Here is a 24,581-nt window from a genome sequence, read left to right on the forward strand (position 1 = left end):
CTGCATTTCATATAGCGGTGTTGGTGATCTACACAAAATTGATGGCACCTTCACTGCTTACAACTCCAGACAAATTATACTCCATCATGCCATTCCCAAGATAATACAATTCATCAGGTGGGGAATATTCTTCCAGCAAGACAATTATCCCAAGCATACAGCAAATGTGGTGAAATTATATCTTTCTGATCAAGAAGCCAAAGGAATACTCACGACCATGGTGTGGCATGCACAAAGTCCAAAAAAAACATTATTGAGGCTGATGTAGGAAACTGAGAAAGTCAAACAGTGATGAAGCACCTCGACTGAACTTTGTAGTTTAAATCAGGATAATTGGAACAACATTCCATAATCCTCTGTTGATGACAACATTTAAACAACTTGTAATGCCCCTTGAAAGTAAAAGGCTTGCACACACAATATTCGTGCTTTCTTTTGTATTTTAGTTGACAGAACGAGATTGACACCCAGTGGAGCGCATACCTCCACCAGGTTGAACAGTTTACGTTTTGTATCCCACTGACTGGCTGGATATGAATCCGGATCTGAACCTAAATCTAATCGGCTTGTTCTTGTCACACACCCGTGTCATTCACCAAGTTTTGTGATAATCCGTCCAAAAAGTTTTTGAGATATCGTGCTATATATCATTTTTGGCCCTGTCTCTCATGGTGAAGAATGACCAAAAAAAATTCTAAGATCTGAATTCAGATTCAGATCTTCACCAAGATCTAATTAATTTGTCCTTGTCACACACCCAACCTGTCCACCAAGTTTCATCCAACTACATACACAACTCTTTGAGATATCCTGCTCAGACTTCAAAGATCCGATCTCCCCTTCTACAGATCTCCTAATGTCTGTTCCCAACTGCTTTGTCCTTCCCTCTCCCACCCCTCTTGTCTCATTCCCCCCTTGCTGTGCGTTGTGTGTTAGCTCTCATACGAGCCTCGACAATGTATACAAAAAAAAGAAAAGACAAACAAGCAGACAAACAGGGGTGAAAACATAACCTCCGTCCACCTTCAGTGATGGATGTAATGATGGGTCCACCATCTAGTTTCAACATCATCTTGTTCACCCTCTTCAATCAGAGACTATCGATGCAAGAATGATGATTTTCAATAGCGACGTGCTTATAACTTTCCAAGTCTCGGTACTTTTCTAGATTGTTTGAAATCCTTCAAAAATATAAACTAGATCATGACGTTTTCCCTTCAGAGTATAAGAAATAGCATTCCAGCGGAGCATATCTCAGGAAGCCCCGATAAATTTGTGGTCCACCTTCCAAGAATGTGACAGCCCTGTTCCACAAAGTCACCACCTGAAGGTTAAAAGAATAATAATAAAAAAACAATTAAAAGTTATCTCAAAAAAACATTTACAAGCAAAAGTTTTATGATAGTTGCATTATTGCATAGTTTGTGAGATGCTTTATTTGCTGCATGTGGTTTACAGAACAGCCGATGTTATTTGCTGGAGATAACACTTCCTAACTGTCCACTTCAAGGCACTTCCCAACCGCATCATCTCTCCTGCCATGGTGGATATGATGGGCTGCAAATCATTCGACAGGTAGGATGGGTGGGTCCTGAGTTGATAGTGTAACCGCAAAAAGTGGAAGTCTACCCTCCCTTCCTCACCATCCAACTCCCAACTCCTATCCACACAACTCTAGCGATGCCCTTTACCTTCTCCTCTTTCATCTCCATCAGCCAAATGTCCTGCTTTCGTCGCAGCATTGGGTTGGAACAAGAAGAGACCACAAAAGCCTGACATTCCAAAGTTTATGACCAAGTGGTTTTGTGGGAAAGGATGTCTGCTTAAAGGTGCAGGATTAGGAAATGCCTGAACATCCAACACAAATTGCTGAACCAATAATGAATAATGAGTGTAATGATTATTACATCCATGTTGTTTAACACCAGATGACAATTTTCACAGTGAGATATTAGAACTGCAAACAAATATTTGTTTTATGCCAACACTGTCTTTTATAACGAGCATCTGTGCTATTTTAAGTTGTTTCCATCACCCACGGATGTGTTTCTAGAGCGCTAAGTGAATTATACGAGGCGTAGATAGAAACAAGAGCCTAAAAAAGAAAATGATGAGATTTAAATGGATATTGTTTTTTTTAATACAGTCTCCCTTCAGGTTAAAAAAAAACTTTTTCTCTGAGGTTGCTCCAACATCCTCAAGCTCCGAGAGTATAAGCATATCTCCTGGTCCTCGAGATGTACTCTTAAAGCAACATTCTAGAGTCAGATCACCATCGTCAAAGATGCATCCTTTGCATGTTTTGCTTCAGGTTTTGAAAAGGGAAATGGTCGAAGAAAGTCGATTCTGGTGAATGGCGATGCAACTCAAACTCTCGTAACGTTGCGCCTGATTTGCTGCAACTTGCTGCGAGTAGTGTTGCTTCCTTTGTCTTGTTATTCTTCTGCACTCAAACCCTTATAATTAACTCAGAATGTGGCTACCAGGTTCATAGTTCGAGTTCGTAAGTTTGATGACATCGCTTCAATATTCCAAACACGTCATTACCTCCCAATACACCAACGGATTGATATTTTCCAATTGGATTGATTTCCTGCTTACAATTGCCACCTATTATCACACCTGTGCGACCAAACAGGAATCTCCTGGTCGTTCCTCATTATTTCAGGACAAATATGTTTAACGATCAAGTATTCTTCTGATATCCTTTGCAACTGTCACTCTCTCTCTCCTGTCTTTTCAAATCCTCACGTCATTGATTGCGCTTCACAAACCCTTCCAAAAATCTCATCTTTATATCTTTCACTTTATGTAATTTTTACTCAATCATTTTCATTATTCTTTCTTTGTAAAGCATTTTGAGACTTGAAATTTATGAAAATCGCTATATAAGGAATTATTTAATTAATTGATTGATTTTTTTTGATTCACTGATTGATTTATTGATTGATTTTTTTTGATTCACTGATTGATTTATTGATTGGAAGGACACTGAATGTAACGGTGCTGAAATGTCGGCTGGAGCATTGTCCGGGAAATATTAATTCCTCAACCAAGCATTGTACTCTATTTTTAAGACTTTTAGTCCTAATATTTGTCATGGCAGGGGTATTGTCATGGCAATCAGTGCTGCTGATTGCAATCTTGCTCCTTTTGAAGGTGCATAATCCATTGCCTTCCATGTCATTTGCATCTCACAACAGGAAGGTGCATCTCTGGGATTGCTTCTTGCTCAACGCAGGCAGGTTGGTGGCTCTGTTCTGGTCTTGTTCCTCCTGCCCTCGCATCTCTCCACATAATATCTGCCCCTCCAGGTTGACATCCTTTCCTTATTACCATCCCCAAGTCTTCATTTTCATGACTGATCCATCTTTCTGAGTCTGTTAAAGCTCTTCCCTCCAAGATTTTAAGTCTGCTGCCCACTATCAACTCCTATGCTGCCCACTCCCACTTCAGTCTCTCTCATTTTGCTGAAATCTTGTTCCTACCCTTCATGTGAGATTCCTGCTCTTTTTCCCTGTGTTGCATCCATATGTTTCATCTCACTGCTTTTCCTTTGTCCAAGCATTTTGTATGTTTTAACCATTTTCCTGCTGCTAACCCCATCCCTCAGTTCTTCTCGCCTACTCTGCATTGCTCGTCTCATCACATTCTCAGAACACTTTTTGTTTTCCATGTCGAGGCTCGTGAGAGAGCGAATACACAGAAACATGAAACTGGGCAGGAGAGGGTAGCACAAAATAGTGGGGAACAGAGACAATAGGAGATCTGTGGAAGTATGGGGTACACGGGGTAAACAAAATGGACTTTCAGGAAGGAAAGCAGGGAATTTGAAGGAGGTGGGCTTGCGGTGGATTAACGGGGGTATAAATATCGTGGTTTTGGATGGGGAAAGATATGACATGATGGTGAACAGCTGTTTTGAAGACCTGGAAGGAAGAGTGGGATTGAAGAGCTTGTGGGAGCTTGTTCCATAGGTGGGGGAAAAGAGAGGAATAAAAGAGTGAAGGTGAGCAGTGATTGCTAATTTTGGCAGTTTCACCAGAAGGGTTTTTTTTTGGTGGACCCTGAGCACCCTGAGGAAATATAGAGGGGGGGGGACCGATCACAGACAGAGCAAGGGGTGGGGGCAAGGCCGGAGAGGAGACGGTAGAAGACAGAAAGACCATTGATCTGCCTCTGATGAGAGAGCGAGAGACCCAAAGACTCGGCTTCATCGTGGGAGATACCAATAATCCTGGTGAATTCAGGCTAGGTGTGAGGAAGGAGCCACCCAGAGGGGAGAGCAATACTCCATCAGACTTCGGATGAAAGCTTTGTAAGTGGTTAGAAGCTCAGGTGTGCCAAGGAAGGACTTTGCGCGGCATTGGATGCCCAGTCAGTGACTGGCTTTGGAGGCCAGCTTGGAAATATGGTTTTCCCAGGAAAGATCGTGGCCGATAGCGAGACCCTAAATCTTGAATGAAAAGTCTTCTTCAAGGGGTTGTTGAGAAAATAGATTGGGGAGGGGGGGGCGAAGTGGGGGAAGGGGTTCCAGACAGTTCTTTCAGAGAGACATGGTGAGGGTGTGAGATTTGTCAGGATTAAAAGACACATTCCAAGTGTTGGACCAGCTTGTGATTTTATCCAGGTTTGCAGAGAGTGAAGAGGCTGCTGCCTGCCGATCAGAGGGATGAGAGATGGTACGGCAGAAGGTGGAGTCATCAGCAAAGAAATAAAGAGGATGTTCCACAGAATCTGAGAGATCATTGATGAAAACCAGAAAAAAGCACAGGGCCAAGAACACTGCCTTGAGTAATTTCAGCTTGGACGGGAAGAGGAGATGAGGGAATTCCATTTATAGTCATGCATTGACTGTGACAGGAGAGGAAGTCCAAGAGCCATGAGTGGAGATTGCTCACCAAACTCTCTTCTTATGGTATCCAAGACAGTGTGGGATGCCAGACCATATCAAAAGCTCATGATATGTTGAGGGAGATGGCTCTGATCTCATGCTTGGCATTGAGGACCTCATCCATTGTTGGGAAAGCAAAAGCAGCTTTCCTGTCCAGGGTAAAGTGACCTAGTCTGAATCCAAATTCATGGTCGGAAATCAAGCCATTGGAAAAGAGGAATAATAAGATAATATTTTGGATATTATCTGGTATTATCTGGACGTATTATCTGGTATTATCTGGATATGGATCTGGATATTATCTGGACATATCCAGGATTTTATGTCAGAAGTGATGATTGATTCCATAACCTTGCTGATGATAATTGGAGCAGGCTAATTGGTCTTTAGTTGCAGGGATCAGTTTTTGCAGTTTTTTTTTCTATGCAGGGCAGTAATATTTGCTGATTTCCAAGTAGATGACCTCAAGAAAATAAGAGGGTGATCAAGAGCAGCAGAACATGGTTTTAGAACACGAGGGCTGATGCCATCTGGACCAGTTTCAGAAGCTGAGTAAGTTTGACAGCAAGCTCTCTACCTCGTCAGGAGAAAAGGATACATAGTCCAGGAACAGCTGGATGTGACTGGTTAAGTTGGGTACATAAAGTGATGGGTTTGGGACACAAGATTTAGAAGCAAACACGGAGTTTAGGCATTCAGCCTTTTCACGTGCAGTGTCAGCTGTGCAGCCATTTGAGGTAAGGGAGGGGATGGAGGGGGAACATACACCAGAAACAGACTTCACTAGATGCCACCAGGATTTGGAGTAGGTAGACAGGTTTGAGAGTTCATACGTGAGAGGAGAAATATGTTGTCTCCTGGTTCTGCATAGGGTAGACACACATTTGTCCTGAGCTTTCTGGAAAGAACAGAGGTTGCCTTCAGCAGGATTTGCCTTCCATGAGACGAAGGAAAGTTGTTTCTGAACAACTGCCTTGTCACAAGCTTCAGTGTACCGTGGGCGGGAGGAAGGGGGGGCAACTGAAGATGAGATGGGATAAATCTGTGCATGAGAGAGCAAATTTCTTTGAAAAAATTCCCAGGATGAATTGATGTCGGTGAGAGTATAAAAGGGAGACCAGTCGAGAAGTTTGATGGCTGCTTGAAGACTGTTCCAGCCGGCCTGAGTGAAATGCCAGACTCGTCGGCACTGAGGTGATTCTCAAACAACAGCCAGAGTAATGGCCGCTTCAATAAGCCTGTGGTCAGATGAAGTGATTGGAGCAAGAGAAGAACAGGGGATATTTTCTGGGAAATTTGTCAAAATCAAATCCAGAAGAGATGGAGTACCGTTTGTTGAGATCTGGGTCGGGAACTTGACAGATTGAGTCAGTCCCAATGAGTCACAGAAGTCTTTTGCTGAAGTGCCATAGCAGGTGAGAGAGGTACCCACACCTAGCCAACTGGGATGATGACAACTGAAGTCACCACATATGAGGAAGAGAGAGTTTGGATGAATGGATAGAAGATGGTCCTTGTTTTTGGCGAGTGAGGTGTAAATGGAGTCATCACTGTTTGGTGGACGGTACAACACACATATAAACATGACGTGGGAGCGGAGGAGAAGTCAAAGCCAGAGATATTCCTGGGGGTGTGGAGGAGTGAGGGCCGTGCATGGAGAGTGACGAATAGAGTTTTTGATAGAGAGTAACTCTGCCGCCCGGACAAGGCTCAGGTCTGTCATGCCGGAGGAGGGAGCAATCAAAGAGAGATACTTGGGAGTCAGAGACGTCTTGAAGGAGGAAAGTTTATCTTAAGCAGATGATGTCTGGTTTGTCAGTGGCAACCTGTGTGGAACGATCAGTCAGGTTTGAGCGAAGGCCCCGGATGTTTGAGGTCCACACTTAATGAAGAGGGAGGGGATTAGGCTTTTGGTGCAGGGGAGGGGAGGGTAGGATGAAGGAGTGGGGGGAGGGAGGTTGGGAAAGTTGTTGACAGTGTGTGAGGGATTACAGAATAGCTAGGGGACAGGGTCAGATAGAGAGGAGGACAAAGGGATAGGTGGTGAAGGGATGAGTAGCAGTGGAGAGTAATAAGAGAGGGGAAAAAAGTAAGTTGTAGATTGGAGGAGGTGGAAGAATGAGCTGGAAGAGAGAGGGTGTGGGAAGGAGGCAGTTTTGTGGATGTGAAGGTGGGCAGCTTTGAGAATGGTTGAGTAAGGCGGGGGGGGGAGTTTGAAAGGGAGGGGTGAGGGGAAGAATTGAGGGAAAAAAGTGTGGGGGAGCTTTTGAGGAAGGTGATGGGGAGGCTTGGAGGGGGAAGAGAGAGGTTTGCTTTGAAGAGGGAGGAGGCGGTTGATTTGTTAGGGAGGGGTGAGAGGGGAGACGATAAGAGCAGACACGGACATGGGGGATGAGGGAGAAGGGAGGGGTGGGGAGAGGAGAAGGATGAGACTGGGTGAAGGTATTGTGGAAATGGGAACAGCTGGGGGAAGCAAGAAAAATAGAGGGGGTGGGAAGAGGAGGAGGCAGCTTTTTGAAGGGGGAGTGGGGGGCATATTTGAAGGAGAGGTATGAGGGGGGACATTTGGGGGCGAAGGGTGAGAGGGGAGAGAAGGAAGAAGAAGAGTCGGTATACAGGAAGTCACGTGGTTATGTGGGGTATAAGGTAATAAGGGAAAAGATTATTCTTTTGTTGTATTTTTTTTATATTTTAAGACGTGAAACAGAGGGTACAGTTGGGAGGGATAGAAGGAAGGAAGAGTGAAAAGTGGAGAAAATACAAATAAACACGATCGTGCACGTAGATGGGAAGATGGGTAGGCCTCAGGGAAACCCGACATGAGAAGACCGATGAAAACTCACCAAATACCACAAGCTTTGAAACAAACCCAAACTAGGAACACACAGTAAACACAGAGGCAACAAAATAAAGTCAAAACACGACAAACAATGACCGGAAACTTATCTTTGAGAAAGTCGGCAGAGACCCCAGGAGAGAACCAACCGTCACTCAAAAACCGGAACTGGAAGTCAAAGTCAAACACTACCTTTCTTCCTGCTTTTAACTGTACCCCCCTCTACCCGGGTCAGCACGTGTGCCTGTATGTTGCCGAGCTGGAGATCCTAAAACAGAACCTAATTTGCAGTGAATGTAGACGTATGCCACTGAACCCATACTTGTCCGTGACCCGTACTCTTCTGTCACCATGCCCATGTTCCTCCATCCCCTGCCCATGCATCCATGCTCCCCCACCATCACCAGCTTGTCTCCCCCTGCTCTAACAGTTGGACTTTGTGTCTAATGTCCCTGATTCATAAGTGTCTCTCTCTGGCCATTCTCTTTTTTTGTTGTGACTTCGCTCCATTAACAGGATTACTGTTTATGACAAGAGCTCCACCCTCCATTGCTCATGTTCTATGATAACCCGCTCAACCCGCTGGAATACCTGTCGATGCATATTCCTCTCCACAACCGTCTCATGTTTTCTGCATGACTCCACGTACACCTCTCCCTCTGCTGACATGGACCACCACCTCATAGCCACTCATCCCAACTCTATATTCCTCAGATATGATGACAGTTGGCACTGCCACAATCGGTCACAGGAATGCAGCTTAAGCCTTCTCTGATTCCATGGGTCTCATATGACCTTTCCAACTCCTATCTCCATAAATGATACATCCTCCTTCCTGGGCTTGGGAATGACCAACTGCCCCTCCAACCCCACCTGCTACTTCCCTGCCTCACTTGGCTATTCTCTCCATGTTCTTGCAAAAGTACAAATCTCTGTTTGTTTTTATTGGAGAGCATTGATGACATGTAAAATCTGGTTATTCACTCAGGCCAACTTGTAAGGCTTACCTGTTTGTCATCGTTCCTGATTATGCGCTCAGAAACGCTATCGATGGAAAGTAGGAGGAATCGGTGTTCCAACTGGATGAATAAAAAAAAAATTAGAAGACTGAAACTGGAGGGTCTTACCGGTGTCGACATTGCCAATGACATAACTTTATTGTCAAAAGAAATTAAGCAAGTGCAAGAACTTCTCAAGAGAGTCGAAACAACCGCTGGTAAGATAGTGCTAACCATTAATACTGTGCTAATAAAACTAAAGTGATGGCTTTCAACCAGTCGAGAGAGGTCTCAGTCATATTGAATGATGAAATAAAACTTGAGATAGTCAATGACTTCAAGCATCTTGGTTCCTGGGTCAACACAACTGCTCTTTAAATGGGATTTGTTCTTCACAAAGATGAGCACACTGAACATCTGCTCGCAGCAGGAGGTTGTTCCAAACATCGAAAGCATTATGAAAGTTGCTCGTTCCAACATTTCCTGATGCACATTTTTACATAAAATCCAAGTGACTCCTTGCTTTTGTGAGTGACTTTCAAGATATCGTTGCTCTGCAAGTCCAGGAGCTATACTTGTGCATCAGTGAGACTTGCTTCATCAATATATGGTTAGCAGTCGCTGAGTGCATATGCTTCCAATAGAAATTGGTTTGAAATGAAGGAGAACAAAATATTTTTTTTACTTTGGAACTCCGAAAACCGGTCAGGGAGTTCCGACTGCAGTTGTTGCAAGCACTCCGCAAACTTGTTTGCGTGAGTCAGACTGCCAGGTAATTTTACCCAGTCTTTCAAAATGCGTCAAAGTAGATTTTTGGCTGCATCAGGTGGTGTTCAAATAGCCCCAGTTTACTGATAAATGCAGTAATTGAGAAGTACAAGTCACTAATAACTTTATCCTTTGCCAGGAGTTGTCACGTCAGTATATTTAAATGTGTCGTAATGTCAGCCACGAAAACCAGCCTTTCAACCCACTGATCTGTGGTCATTTTCATCAGGACAGCCTGAGTTTTCTCGGGCAATTTCTGATCAACGGTGAAAAAGTCAATAATGGGATTCAGGAAGTCATGGAAGTGATTGACTGCTTCACACAAAGGGAGCCAGCGAACTGCTGTTTGTTATACCAAATCACCATAATGCGTGTCATAATCCTCAAGCAATTGCGAGAATTGCCAGTGTTTCTGGGCATGAACACGACAAGTTCACAAGCTGAATGGCGTCTTCCATTACCACTTTTTAGAACCCTGACTCGAAGCTGTGCATGCTGGCTAAGTGTTCCTGATGTATAATGAGACACAATGATACGAGAGAATATAATTTCTCATGTCACCTCTTCCATGGAACAGCACCACAAATCCAGCGTTTCACCTATCGTCATCGCAGGTGCTCCATTGGTCGTTACGGAGTACACCTTATCCAGTGGAACGTCAAATTTCTCGCATGTTTTGAGCACACGGTGAAGAATATCACTTCCAGGAGTTCTATCTAGAAGTGGGGGGGGGGGGGAAGAAAATCAAGCAAGTGTTCAACCAATTCACCGGATTTCCTGATGGCACGAATAAAAATACAACATTGCCAAATGTCACTGATGTCAGTACTTTCATCAATTGCGAGACAGAGTAGAAACTTTTGGGGAAGTTAGTCATTTGGTCATTCACGTTGCCAACACAAGATGTCACTCATCGAGTTGCTGTGTTTGCAGAAAACGGGACAGTAAACCTTCCATATCCGTGAGGGTTATGTTTCTGGAAATCCTTGCGAATGTTGAATTCACGAATATGGATGCCTCTATTTAATGTGGAAAAAAACTCTTTAATGGAAAACCATTACTCAAGAAAAGGAAGCCCACCTTGAGCCCCGTTTGAGGTAGGTAAAAAAACCACTCTGGAGATTCTGAAGCCATGTGGCAAAAAGTTTTGTGGTCTGACGAAAGCAAGATCAAACTTTTTTGGCCAAAATGCAAAACATTACATTTGGTGCAAACCCAACACAGCACAAAACCCTAAGAACTGTGAAGCATGGTGGTGGCAGTATCATGTAATGGGGATGTTTCTCATCAGCAGGGGCTGGGGCACTTGTCAGGATAGAAAGGAAAATGGATGGAGCAAAATACAGAAAAATCCTCGAGGAAAACCTGCTGCATCCTCTGCAAGAATGCTGAAATTGGGATGGAAGTTCACCGTTCAGCATGACAACAACCCGAAGCACACAGCAAAAGCTACACTGGAGTGGCTGAGGAACAAAAAGATAAATGTCCTTGAGTAGCCCAGTCAGAGGTCTGACCGAAATGTAATCGAAAATCTGTGGCACGACTTGAAGATTGCGGTCCATCAACGCTCCCCCCGCAACTATCCTGAGCTTGAACAGTTTTGTACAGAAGAATGGGCAAATATTTCCCAATCGAGGTGTGGAAACTTGGTCGAGACCTATCCCAACAGACTCGCAGCTGGAATTGCTGCCAAAGGTGCTTCCACCAAGTATTAACTCGGGGGGGGGGGGTGGACACTAATCCAAAAAATATATTATAGTTTTGTATTTTTAATTAATATTCTGAAATTTGTAGAATTTGTTTTTACACTTGGAAAGTGTAGGTTTAGTTACGATGTGTAAATAAAGGTTGAAAAAGTCTGATTTCATGGAATTTAATTCCAGGTGATAAGGCAACAAAAGGTGAAATTTTTTTAAAGGGGGTGTAGACTTTCTATAGGCACTGCAAGCAAAGTCATGAAATCCATCATCGCCTGTTCCTCTTTCACAGTAATAACCTCTCCAAGACTTAGGAGAACACTATTTTCCTCTTCACAGAAAAGTCCACATAATTTGGCATTATACTGACAGGATGGTAGCAGCAGATCCTCTCTCACTCTCTCTGCTGACATGGAAAGGATCAGATCTGATGAAACACTTGGAACATGTCTTTCAATCCAGGTAAATCTCCTATTGTCACACTGTCTCTCCAGAAGGATCACCAAACGAACCCATCTATCTACTTAAACAATCAATCATTGAAGAAAACCAGTTTTTTGTATTTTACTTTTGGGCATCGCAGTAGAATGGAAGGCTCGTCTTAATTGTGAAGGCTAACGTCGTTCTGCATCGTCAGGTGGGTAGAACAATGGATGGAATCGACAGAACATTGACCAAAATATGCTAACCGCCATGGAAGCAAGAAGCTGACATTTTGGGCATTAACCATTCAATGGCCTCTTTTGCTCCAATGTCTGGTTAAATGTGAACCCCTTGGTAAATCTGAACTTCTCACAGCCTACAAGGCCTTTGTCTATAGCTCACTGCATTATTCTCCCACATCTGGCTGGTACACACACACACACACACACACACACACACACACACACACACACACACACACACACACACACACACACACACACACACACACACACACACACACACACACACACACACACACACACACACACACACACACACACACACACACACACACACATCTCCTGGGTGCGATGGATTCCAAAGCTTTCAACAACATTAAAATCTCCCAGAAAGAAACAGAAGCACAGGGCTTGCTGCTTTTATCACAGCCAGTTTGATGGCCTCCACCTTCTGTCGTTGCCAATGTCTTGCTCCCCATGCTCTTTCATACACCACCCCATCCCCATTCCCTCTAGGTCACGCACGTTCTTCCAGCAACCCTATTTTAGTGGAACTCCAAAAATAACTCACTGCTCACCTTACTTCTTTGTTCCTCTACTCTTTCACTTAAGGAACCTCCAACTTCTTTCTGTTCAATTGCACTCTTCCCTCCAATTCTCCAACGTTTCAAGTTGGCAAGACACCACCACTCAGGTCATCCAACGTTCTTACCTGGGAGCTTTTCTCTCCTAATTTACCTTCCCCTACCTCTTCCCATCTACCTTGAGGTCTCAATGTGTTTTTTTTTCTCTCTCTTTTCTTTCCTACTCCTGTTCGTTTACCCCCTTGTCACATCCACGTATTGTCCCACTGCCCCACTGTCAGTTTGTTACCTTAATTATACGGCACCTACTCCATGAGCCGAGACTTGATATACATTTCTAGCTCACCTGGAAGGCAGTTCCGGGAGCTCATGGGATGGCACGTTGTCCGTCCGTCAGTCCACATAGTATACTTGCAATTTCTTCTCTGAAACGAACGACACATACAATTTCGATGAAACTTGACCACGACCTTCATCACCTGTGATGTACCAAAGTCTGTTCACGCCATGAAGAAAAATTAACGTTTAAGAGTTTCTAAAGGAAGGTTGCCCCCCAAAATAGGAATTTACTTTCTTCTCCGGTGGGTCATCCATGCCTCCCAGTGGTTCCCTGGTTATCTTATCCAGCCGTTACCATTTGAGCGTCCAGGGGTATTGCCCCTATGTTTTTTTTTAACGCTACACCCATTAGCTCATAACAATATGTATTGAGGTAAAAAAAATCAAATTGAATTCATTGTTACAACATAAGTGATGAAGCAACAAACTTTGTCAACCGACTTCGGCGCTATTACCCCTTTATGTCCTTGCCAACAGCGCAAGGCCGACGCAGGACTCAGATGTGCGTGCATCGTCGCTCGACCACTTTCTTTACTCAAATTCCTTTGCGATTCATTGTTAGCATTCAATATTAATTGGGAAATGTATTGTTAATTTTGTGGACTTCAATTCTGCAGAAAGGGTACATTTAACGGTGTATCACACCGAGCACACACGTACATGTGAGAAGGCATTGGGTGAGGTGTATGTTTGAACTGAGTCAACTTTAAATGACCCCGACACCATCCACTCGAGTTATCATGTTGTAACTGTTTGTGTGCGCTACAAGACCAATGTGATGGACAAAATTGTGTTTCCTTGTCATTAAATTAATTCGAGCTGAAATATTGATGAATGAGCCAACGATATTTTTCATGTCTTGTCGGAAAGGTTCATCACTGAATATGTCGAGAGTTCATTCTTGCCTTCTGAGCATTGTATGTTCGAGCGATACGACTCACTTTTGGTCGTTCGGAGAAACCGACGACATGCAGAAAGCGACTCTTTTTATGGTCCATGGTGCTGCAAGTGACACACACACACACACACACACAAACATACTTCGTGCCTTCACCACTTTCGGTGCCCTCGTCACGGACAAGACAAACCTCTTAAATGTTCGTCCATTTGAAGATTCCCAGAAAGAAAGAAAAAGAAAAAAACCAACGCATCGTCAGAATGAGGAATCTCAAGGGGCCTTTTGAACAAACTTCCTTTGGCACAAAAAACATGGAAAACGCCAGATATTGTTCATGTGACGTGCGCGACTGTCAATGGAGGGCATTGTGCACCAAAATTATGTTTGCATTTGAATAATGGCCGGCAGTGGCACCCACGGGGGTGTGCGTGCGTACATAGAAGCCATCCGTCATCTCCAGTTGTAAACCGCTGACGGGGAAAAACTTTTTCACGGAGATAATGAATACACCAGATCAAGTTACCATCTGTCTGCAGCACCGGGAGCCGTCGCGAGCCTGACACGCACCCAGCTGCATTGAGTGGACAATGTCAATGGCGAAGTGTCCTGCTAGTTCGGGGGCTGTCCCCAGCCCGGGGAACAAAGAGGGCGCTTCGGCTACAAAGCTCCGTTCGACCTTAAGCCGCCGGAGGCCTGGTGGCCGGAGGAGCATCCCGGGTACCCCTGCTGATCTTTTCTGCCCGCTGAAAGCCAGCGGGTTGCCAGCCTTCTGGGCCAGCGTTGGGCCCCGGGGCCTCACCGTGAACAACGGGGGCCACGTTTCTGGAGGGAGCTGCGCGTCTTGGGCTCCGCCAACTGATGACCACGCCACCACTAAGGTGTCCGCCTCAACTGCTCCTGATCCACGGGTGGCTCCGTTCGAAGTGGCCACTTTTATTGGAGCACATTCTCGTTATTCATGCACAGTGTCATGCTCTATGGGTACTGGGTGGTTTGTCGTTACCTTCCCAGCGTTGTTTGTCCGTGCTCGGTCCCTTTAAGTGCTGAGCGTTAAACAACGAAGCAGCACGGACGGACCGTTGAAAAAGTGTGGTTTGCTTTCACTCGCACGCGGTTTTAACCACCACGTGCCAGCATCAGAGAGCCGACACCACCGAGTGTGATATCGGAGCAGAAAGCAACGATTATTTGTATTAATTGTTATTGATATGATTATTTAATTATTTCTTGTTTGGGCAACCATCCGAGCCCCCCACCCCTGGCCAACGTGTAAATTGATTCAAACGGAGGATCACGTGCTGAATCGGAGTGATCAGCACGGAAGGAACCCGAACAAGTAAAGAGCAAACGATGGAGTCATCAGGAGGAACCTGCACGGAGGATTCGGGTTTCAGCTGCGACTGCGCTACCCTCAAATGCGTCCATGCGCAGCCAAGTGAGCCTCACAACAACAACAACAACAACCTTCCAAACGATGGTTCCATCGTGCACTCTGAGTTTGGGGTCGGTGGTTCGAATACCAGGCGAGTCGAGTCGGACCAAAGACTTGAAACATGGTACGTGCTGCTCACGTGCTTAACTGTCAACATTTTAAAAAACGATAACGCCCGGACAAACAACCATAGGTTGGCAAACATTGCACAGTCTTGATGGGCCCAATGACCTCCTCTGATTAAAGTTTCTTGTCTCATTTATTTATTTGATTAACAAACTCTCAAATTTTCAAGGCCTTCCTGAAAATGGGATTTCACTTCGGGTTTTCCTCTTTCTTCCTCTGCATTTCATGAATAGCAGCAGCAGCAGCATTTTCGAGGTTAAGTTTCCGCAGATCGGATGTTTTTCGGATGAAAATGCACCATTATTAAACTCTCATGCTAATTGTAACTCGCCCGTCCACCTCAACTTGCATTCCCGACATGTCCAATGGGATTAAAACATCTCAACACGTTCTCTCCACGTCACGTGTCACGGACACAGCACTTTCACCGATTGATGTAAAAACTCCTTTTGATGGATAAACGGAGTATTCGGGTTATTGAGGTATTTATTCAATGATCTCCTTGGTGTTATTACAATATGTCATTTCGTTATTTTATTCTGGATGTTCCAGTGTGTGTGTGTGTGTGTGTGTGTGTGTGTGTGTGTGTGTGTGTGTGTGTGTGTGTGTGTGTGTGTGTGTGTGTGTGTGTGTGTGTGTGTGTGTGTGTGTGGACATATTTATTTATTTATATATATATATATATATATATATATATATATATATATATATATATATATATATATATATATATATATATATATATATATATATATATATATATATATATATATATATTTTTATATATATATATATATACAGGGCGTCCATAAAAAAATGACATCATTTGAAACTTGAATATCTAAGTAACTCCATGTCCCAGGCAAAAGAAAGTAAATAGGTTTCATGTTGAACAATAAAAGATTTATTTATCAAAATTCGAACAAGCGATTCAGAGGGACGTAGATTTTTATAACCGTTTTCTCAAAACTTCACAAATGTTCAATATGCGCATCGCCTGTGACACGACACACGTCAAGTCGGTGGTCCAGCTCCTGCCAAACACGCTGTAGCATGTCTTGCGTAACTTTCTCCAGCGCCTCAGTGAATCTCTGCTTAAGTTCCTCGAGGCTTGTAGGAAGAGGGGGGGGGGGATATAGACCAGTCCTTTCACATAGCCCCATAGAAAAAAAATCACAAGGTGTCAAGTCAGGTGAACGTGGTGGCCATTTCAACAGCACATTGTCATTATCACTGGCACGCCCAATCCATCTTCCTGGTAGATTCTCATTGAGATAAGAATTAAACATTCAACTTAATTAGTTTTTACACATTTTTGTTAAAATTTGAGATTATTAGACTACGAAATGATGTCATTTTTTTAGGGACACCATATATATATATATATATATATATATATATATATTAAATGTATATATTTTTATGTTTACTTATTTATTTATATATGATATATAAATAAATATACCGTATATGTATATATTTATTTATATATTAACTTATATATTTACATATTTATATATTATATATCTAAATATATTTATATATTATATATCTAAATATATATTTATATGTTTACGTATTTATTTATATATTATATATCTCGCTGTGAAATGGAAATTTTGTGCATGTGCTGCGTGCTGTCGCTATAGACGTATATATTAGGCTCGGGACATGTAAGTACGTGCTCTGTGAGCGAGCGACTAAAGGGACGGGTCAGTCGGTGCTGTGTCAGCGACTAAGGTAGCGCGGAACTGCGCATCGCTGTGAACAGGTGGGATGATCAAGTTCACCTGGGCCGCTGCATATTGGGGGAATTCCGATCGATTTGATGGCTTTCGGATTCCCAGGATCGTGTGCGCAATATTGGGGGAATACCTGCTGATTTTGAGGAATTGAGGCTCCCAAGTGCGCATTGTCCACAGATTGTTGGCGGAATTTCCGCCGATGTGATGGTGTTTGAATTTCGGCCGCCAAGCCCACATGCCGAGGAATTCCCGCGAAAGCAGAGAGGTTCTCCGGCCTGCACGCGGGATTTCCAGGATTATTGAGGGAATCCTTCCGATTCGGAACCGTTGGGGAGGAGGAGGAGGGGGATTCGCACGAGGGCACGAGCAACGTCCCGCGCTTATTGCCGAAACGTCGCGCGACGGCATCTCCGGCACGAGGCCGAGCACGTGCGCGACCCGTCATCCCGGGATGTCCGGCATTGTGCATGCACCGCACGTCCCACTCGATTCAATGGCCGATCAGTGCGTGCACATCATCTCGAGTACCGCGGGATTGGTACATTGGTGCGGTTCAGTTTGCGGATCACGTTCGCCGAAATTCCATCCCTTTTAGTGGAACCCGCACGATGCGACCCCGTTGGAACTTTTATTATTCGCACAACGTCGGGCAAGAAAGGGGCGACTGGGGGGCTGGGGGGGCACTCGACCTCACAAATGGGGGAGGGAGGGTGAGCTCATTACGGTATGATGTTAATGAAGGAACTGTTGGAAAAAATAACTTTATTTGAATGAGTGAATCAAACTTTATTGTTACTGTGGTGGAACTCGAATCCTTTGTGAACCCTGTTCATTGCCGGGATGGTCGAACGATCCTTTGAACGAAAGTGGTTTAAACTTGTTACACGATCCTGGGAAAATCCGCGTGACTTTTCCGCCGATTATTCACAAGAATGAATATACATAAACATGTGTACGTGAATTCGTTCGTCTCACTCCCTCACCCCTTCACCCCCCAACCCCCCCCCCCTCCAAGGCCGCTGCTCGCTGCAGATGGCCACCTCTTCTGTCAGGACAAAACCCATCAGTCCGGTGATGATGGCGGAGGACGAAGTGCCAGTCAAGGTCTGACCGGTGCCTTTGTGATTCCCTTTTGATGTTTTGACGTGTAACGGCCTGCTGCCTTTTCATGCTGACAGTCTGCCCATGGACGTCCCTTGCACTCTGAACCGTGATCCTCATGCCTTATGTACTGATCCCACCACTTCATGTATGGATCATCCCTCATGTACTGATCCCACCACCTCGTGTATGGCTCATCCCTCATGTACTGATCCCACCACCTCGTGTATGGCTCATCCCTCATGTACTGATCCCACCACCTCGTGTATGGATCATTCCTCATGTACTGATCCCACCACCCCATGCACATATCCCACCACCTCATGTATGGATCATCCCTCATATACTACTGATCCCACCACCTCATGTACATATCCCACCACCTCGTGTATGGATCATCCCTCATATACTACTGATCCCACCACCTCATGTACATATCCCACCACCTCGTGTATGGATCATCCCTCATATACTACTGATCCCACCACCTCATGTACATATCCCACCACCTCGTGTATGGATCATCCCTCATATACGACTGATCCCACCACCTCATGTGCATATCCCACCACCTCGTGTATGGATCATCCCTCATGTACTGATCCCACCACCTCGCGTACTGATCCCACCACCCTGTGTACTTAACTACTTATCCCACTACGTTGTGTACTTATCCCACCACCTCATGTATGGATCATCCCTCATGTACTGATCCCACCACCTCGTGTACGGATCTCCACAACCTCACATCAAGAGTGCTCATCATTTTGCAAGAGTTGTCCTAGTAATAAATTTGTATGTTTTAACGTTTTTTAGCTCGCCTGTTCGAAGAACAGAGAGCTATAGCGATACCCCCTCCCCCCCCCCCCCCGGCGTGAGCGTGAAAATGTTAAAGTTTTTGGTGCAAGTTATTTCGAAGCTTGCCATTCATTTAATATGTGTACTCGGATGCTGATATTTGGCATGGAGGCTCCTTTGGGGTATCCTCTTGGTGTAGTGAAGTTGAAATCAACCAATTATTTTTAATTTTTTTTTTTTAATTTCAACCTAAGATGGTGTCAAAGCCACCCAATGCTCGCTCGCCTGTTTATACTAGACGCTTGCCATTCATTTAATGTGTGTACTAGTTTACTGATTACAATATACAAATACATCTATTGCTTTAAAATAATTTGGATCAGACTTCACTGCAATGCTTTATAAAAAAATATTATTAGACTGGTCTTTTAAAAACGATAAATGTATAAACAGGCGAGCATTGGGTGGCTTTGACACCAACTCTCCGGTTTAAAAACGATTGAGATTACGACTTCCCTCGAGCCTTCTTTGAACTCGGATAACGGAATCCACAGGTTCTACAATGTTTCTAAAGTCTTGTGCACAGAATGCTCCATGTTCTCGAAGCTGGAGGCTGTGCACCAATTTGATGGATTGCTTAGCTTCATGCAAGCTTCATCTGAACTACAGGAATCGATGTTTCCTCTTTATTCTTATGAACTACAGAACCTGAACACTGTCCAGAAGAAAGCAATGAACGAGGGGGAAATAGGGACAAAGGATATTTATACATACAGGAACGAGGCTCATGGAAGAGCAAGGTTTAATTACAAGGGGCAGAAACATCAGTTGAATGAATGAAGGGGAAAAAACATTGAAACTAGCAAGAAAGATGGTTGTGTTAGGAAAGGTTAATGGGGCAATAAAGATTAAGTGTCACAATTGTGGATGGTAAGAGATGGGTGGTGCACTGCCTCCTTGAGGTCCTGGAGGGAGGAGTGAGACGGAACAGTCTCTGGAAGGCTGTTCCCGAGACGAGAGAAGCGAGCAATAAAAGAGTTGAGATGTGGTCAGCCTGGATTTGGAAGCCTAACGAGGACGTCGTTACTGGAAGAATTCGTGGATCCTGGACTAGATCGGGAAGGTCAGGGGAGTGAGAGAGCAGGGGAAGCAATATTGGAGATTAGAAAGTTCAGTTCTGTCTCGTTACCACTTTGCAGCTTTCGCTGAATTGTATGACAATTTACAAGTGTTTATACATTCAACATTTCATATTGTTACGGTCGCGGGTACCGAGTGTATTATGAGGGGTTAATCCCCGTTTCTCCTCGGAAGATGCGGACCTGGGGCCACCGCTCACAATTAGCTTCGTGGTACAGCTTGGTTGCTTTACAACCACGAACGCCAATCAGTTAACCACGAGTTCCAGTGTCCACCGTCTAATTTTGCCATTTAACTTGAGGTCACGTGGCTTCCTGAACGGGGGAACATGCCCTCGGCAAAGCACCAATCTTATCTTGATTACATCTTAAGTAGGGCGGCCGAGCGTTGACTGCCGATGCACGCCGATTATGACAGGTTAATTAGTTTGGTAATTACCTCCCAGTCTATCTAGGTTCGGACAATGCTGGATCAATGGAAGGAAAGCACAAGCACGGACAGGTTGAAACGGCAACAAGGAATTTATTAAAAAGGAAAAAATAAATAAACAGAAGAACTTTTTATTTCTTTGTGGGTAAAAATAGGTAAATTCAAATGAATCAAAATAATCTCAAACAAATAAAGAATTAAACAGACATTGATAGAAAAATAGACAAAGAGCAGATGCTTATCACGATGCCTTACTTAACAATTAAACACGAGACAAGGGTAACCAGCAGATCATTCAGCGGGGGGGGGGGGGGGCTTGGGGGGGAATCCGGTCTCAGCTTACCAAGGCGAAAGTCATCGTACGTCAAATAGAATGTCCCAAAATCTGTGAGCGTGCCTTGGTTCACTGCCAACGCCCTGCCTCGCCGTGCACCCACCTGCACACAGGCTTGAACACCAATCGGCGTCACATTGTCACCTCCAGGAACAAGGGATGCCAAGAATCATGTACAAGCATAACCAGCAGGAACGGTCCAACCGTCACCCACCGTCAGAAGCCGCAACCAATGGACATCAGTAAGGTGCTGTGAGGAGCTGTAGTAAGCTGTAAGGTGCTGAGGCACTGTGAGGCACCGTGAGGAGCTGTAACCAGCTGTCACCAACTGTCGCAAACGGTTACCAGTGGTCAGAGCTGTTAGGCTGTCACCAACTCACCAACCAACTGTCTGTCGCCAGCTCACCAACCGTCTGTCTGTCGCCAACTCACTAACAGTCTGTCTGTCGCCAACTCACCAACCATGTCTGTCATCAACTCACCAACCTTCTGTCACCAGCTCACCAACCATGTCTGTCACCAACTCACCAACCATCTGTCTGTCGCCAACTCACCAACCAACTGTCTGTCACCAGCTCACCAACCATCTGTCTGTCACCAACTCACCAACCAGCTGTCTGTCACCAACTCACCAACCGTCTGTCTGTCACCAACTCACCAGCCAACTGTCTGTCACCAACTCACCAACCAACTGTCTGTCACCAGCTCACCAACCGTCTGTCTGTCGCCAGCTCACCAACCGTCTGTCTGTCGCCAACTCACCAACCGTCTGTCTGTCGCCAACTCACCAACCAACTGTCTGTCACCAGCTCACCAACCGTCTGACTGGAACAACTGACTGGAGCTAAAAATCTCTGTCACCCAGCTGTCACAAAACTGTCAGGAAAACGGTCCTCCCGTCCTTTTTTATAGGCGACCAGTGTGGTTGGAGCCTCAAGCAGACTTCAACCAAATCCACCTTGCCTATTGGTGCATCGTTGCATGTGACCAACCGTCAACCTCACGATCATTCCTTCCTCGTTCAGCCCGACATGAACAAGAGCCAGTCAGCATCCGTAGAGCTGCCAAATGGGGCGTCAAACGCCGATGGACGTCAGTGAAAGAGGTGAGTGTCAAACGTCAATGATAGATCGGTGAGTGAGGTAAATGATCCACAGCCGTATCTGCCTGTCAGAATAACTGCTCAGGAAAAGCCCGTGGTGTGCTTAATCAAATGTCCTGTAAGTCCAAAGTGTAAATAAATTGTCCACCTCCAAGCCAACGTGTCCTTATAGAAAGGGGGTAGATGAGCCTCCCTTGGACTACCGGCTATCTCACATGTATGAATGTGTCGTCAAGAGAAAAAGGACACCCCATAAGAAAGGGAATCTATTCTCTCCCCTTCTCGAACGCATCAAAGTTAGAATCCCACCAGACATGGGGATGGGTCTATCCTGGACATGCATTTATGGAAATAACTGTCTGAGGACCTAAATGTTTGTATGCCTGAGTCGGATCCGATTTTGAAATAAACAACAATATCAATATCAAACATGTGATCAGACAATCACCAAAATAAATCAAAATGGGAATGTACACAAAGGTTGCCAACATAAATTGGTCTGCCATTATAAATCAAAACAAAGGAAGGTAAATACAATTTCAACACCAGAGGGGCACTCTGTAGAGTGCATAACTATGCCACATAATGCCTGATCCACGAGAACATATCAGGCTCAATACATTTTTGAAACGTGCGATGTAGTACTGTATAGTTTTTGGCCCTATCTCTCAATTGTGAAGAATCACTTTAAAAATTAAATAATTATCGTATCCAGATCCGAATTCGGATCTTCACCAAAATTGAATTAATTTTTTCTTGCCGCTCTCCCAACATCTCCACCAAGTTTTATCCAAACCCGTCCACAACTTTTTGAGATATCGTGCTATATATCGATTTCACCCTATCTCTCAATGGTGAAGAAACACTTAAAAATTCTATAGTCTGATCCGAATTCGGATCTTCACCAAAATTAAACCAATTTTTCCTTGTCACACACGCAACATGTCCACCAAGTTTTATCCAAATCGGTCTGCAACTTTTTGAGATATCGAGCTATATATAATTTTTGGCCCTATCTCTCAAAGATGAAGACTCACTTAAAAAATTCTAGTCGTCTGATGCAGATCCGGATCTTCACCAACACCTGATCAGTTCATCCTTGTCACACACCTAACCTGTCCATAAAATTTCATCCGGATCCGTCCGCAACTTTTTGAGATATCCTGCACACAGACAAACAAACAATAAGAAGACATGCAGAGCACGATACTTGCAAAATCCATCAAACAAATTTGACATCAAAAATAATTGGTGGTTGAATTCAATGACCAAATATGCAACTCCTCTTCAAATTTCAAGTGAATCAGATGAAAATTGACAATCTTAGAAATTTGGCCAATGTGAACCTCCAAAATAATTGGTGGATGAATTCAGTGACCTGATATATATATATATATATATATATATATATATATATATATATATATATATATATATATATATATATATATATATATATATATATATATATATATCCTCTTCAAATTTCAAGTTAATCGGATGAAAATTGAGGATTTTAGAATTAACAACTTAGTTGTTGACCTTGGGATTATGTTGACCTTTTGGTCTATTTTGACCACAAAAATAATTGGCTGGTTTAATTCAGTGACCAAATGCGCAACTCCTCTTCAAATTTCAAGTCAATCGAATGAAATTTGACAATTTTCGAAAGTCGCCGATGTCCTTTTTGCCTATGTTGACCTCAAAAGTAATTGATTGGTTGAATTCAGTGGTTGGTGGTTGAATTCATAATTGGCTGGTTGAATTCAGTGACCAAATGTGCAACTCCTCTTCAAATTTCAAGTCAATCGGATGAAAATTGAGGATTTTAGAAATCTCACCTAAGTTGTTGACCTTTGGCCTATGTTGACCTTTTGACCTCAAAAACAATAGGCTTCTGCCTTATGCCAAACTCTATCATGTGGTGAAGTTTCGTGAAGATCGGTTTGAAATTGTGACCTGTAGGTGACAAACAGACAAATGAAATTGCTTGTTGAGCAAGGAATTGCCGGAATAACTTTGTCATATCTCCATGATCTCTGAAAAAACAAAAACCTGGAAATCAATTTTGGTTTTTATAAGTCGATAATGCTACTGTTTAATGAGTTATAGCACTTAGTTTGGTCATGATCATTAACTTGGAAGTCAATCGGACTTGAAATGGCGTTTTTATTGCAATTTGAAAGTTTTGACGTGACCCCCCTGACATTCGACCCCCGACCGCTAAGAAGGGTGTTGGTGTGACACCCCCAATGAGACATATGGTTGGATGCAGAATTGGAAGATGCACATTTTGGATTTGGTTTGAAGCAGATACGACGATTTTAGCGGACGTTATTGCGAAAATAAGAATTTCGGTTTTTCGGTGACCTTGACCTTTGACCTAGATTCACCAAAAACGACAAGTGTCCAAGTTCGACCGTGGCCGACGTCTGTACCCAGTTTGGTCATGATCACTGAAACGGTGTGGCTGCTACAGGGTAAACAAACACACAAACAAACAGACAGACAGACAGACACACAGAGTGACACACACAACCGACCAACATAATTGGCGAAATCCGAAGGATTCCGACAATTAACAAACAGACAAACAGAACAACAAAACCGACTGACCAATATACTTGAAAAATCTTCCATTTTGCAAGTAACAAACAGACAGAGAGGGACGAAAACATAACCTCCTTCACCATCG

The sequence above is a fragment of the Eptatretus burgeri genome, chromosome 4 (assembly GCF_056783735.1).
Source record: "Eptatretus burgeri isolate ZD-2024b chromosome 4, Ebu_testis_v1, whole genome shotgun sequence".
In the NCBI taxonomy this organism is placed as follows: Eukaryota; Metazoa; Chordata; class Myxini; order Myxiniformes; family Myxinidae; genus Eptatretus; species Eptatretus burgeri.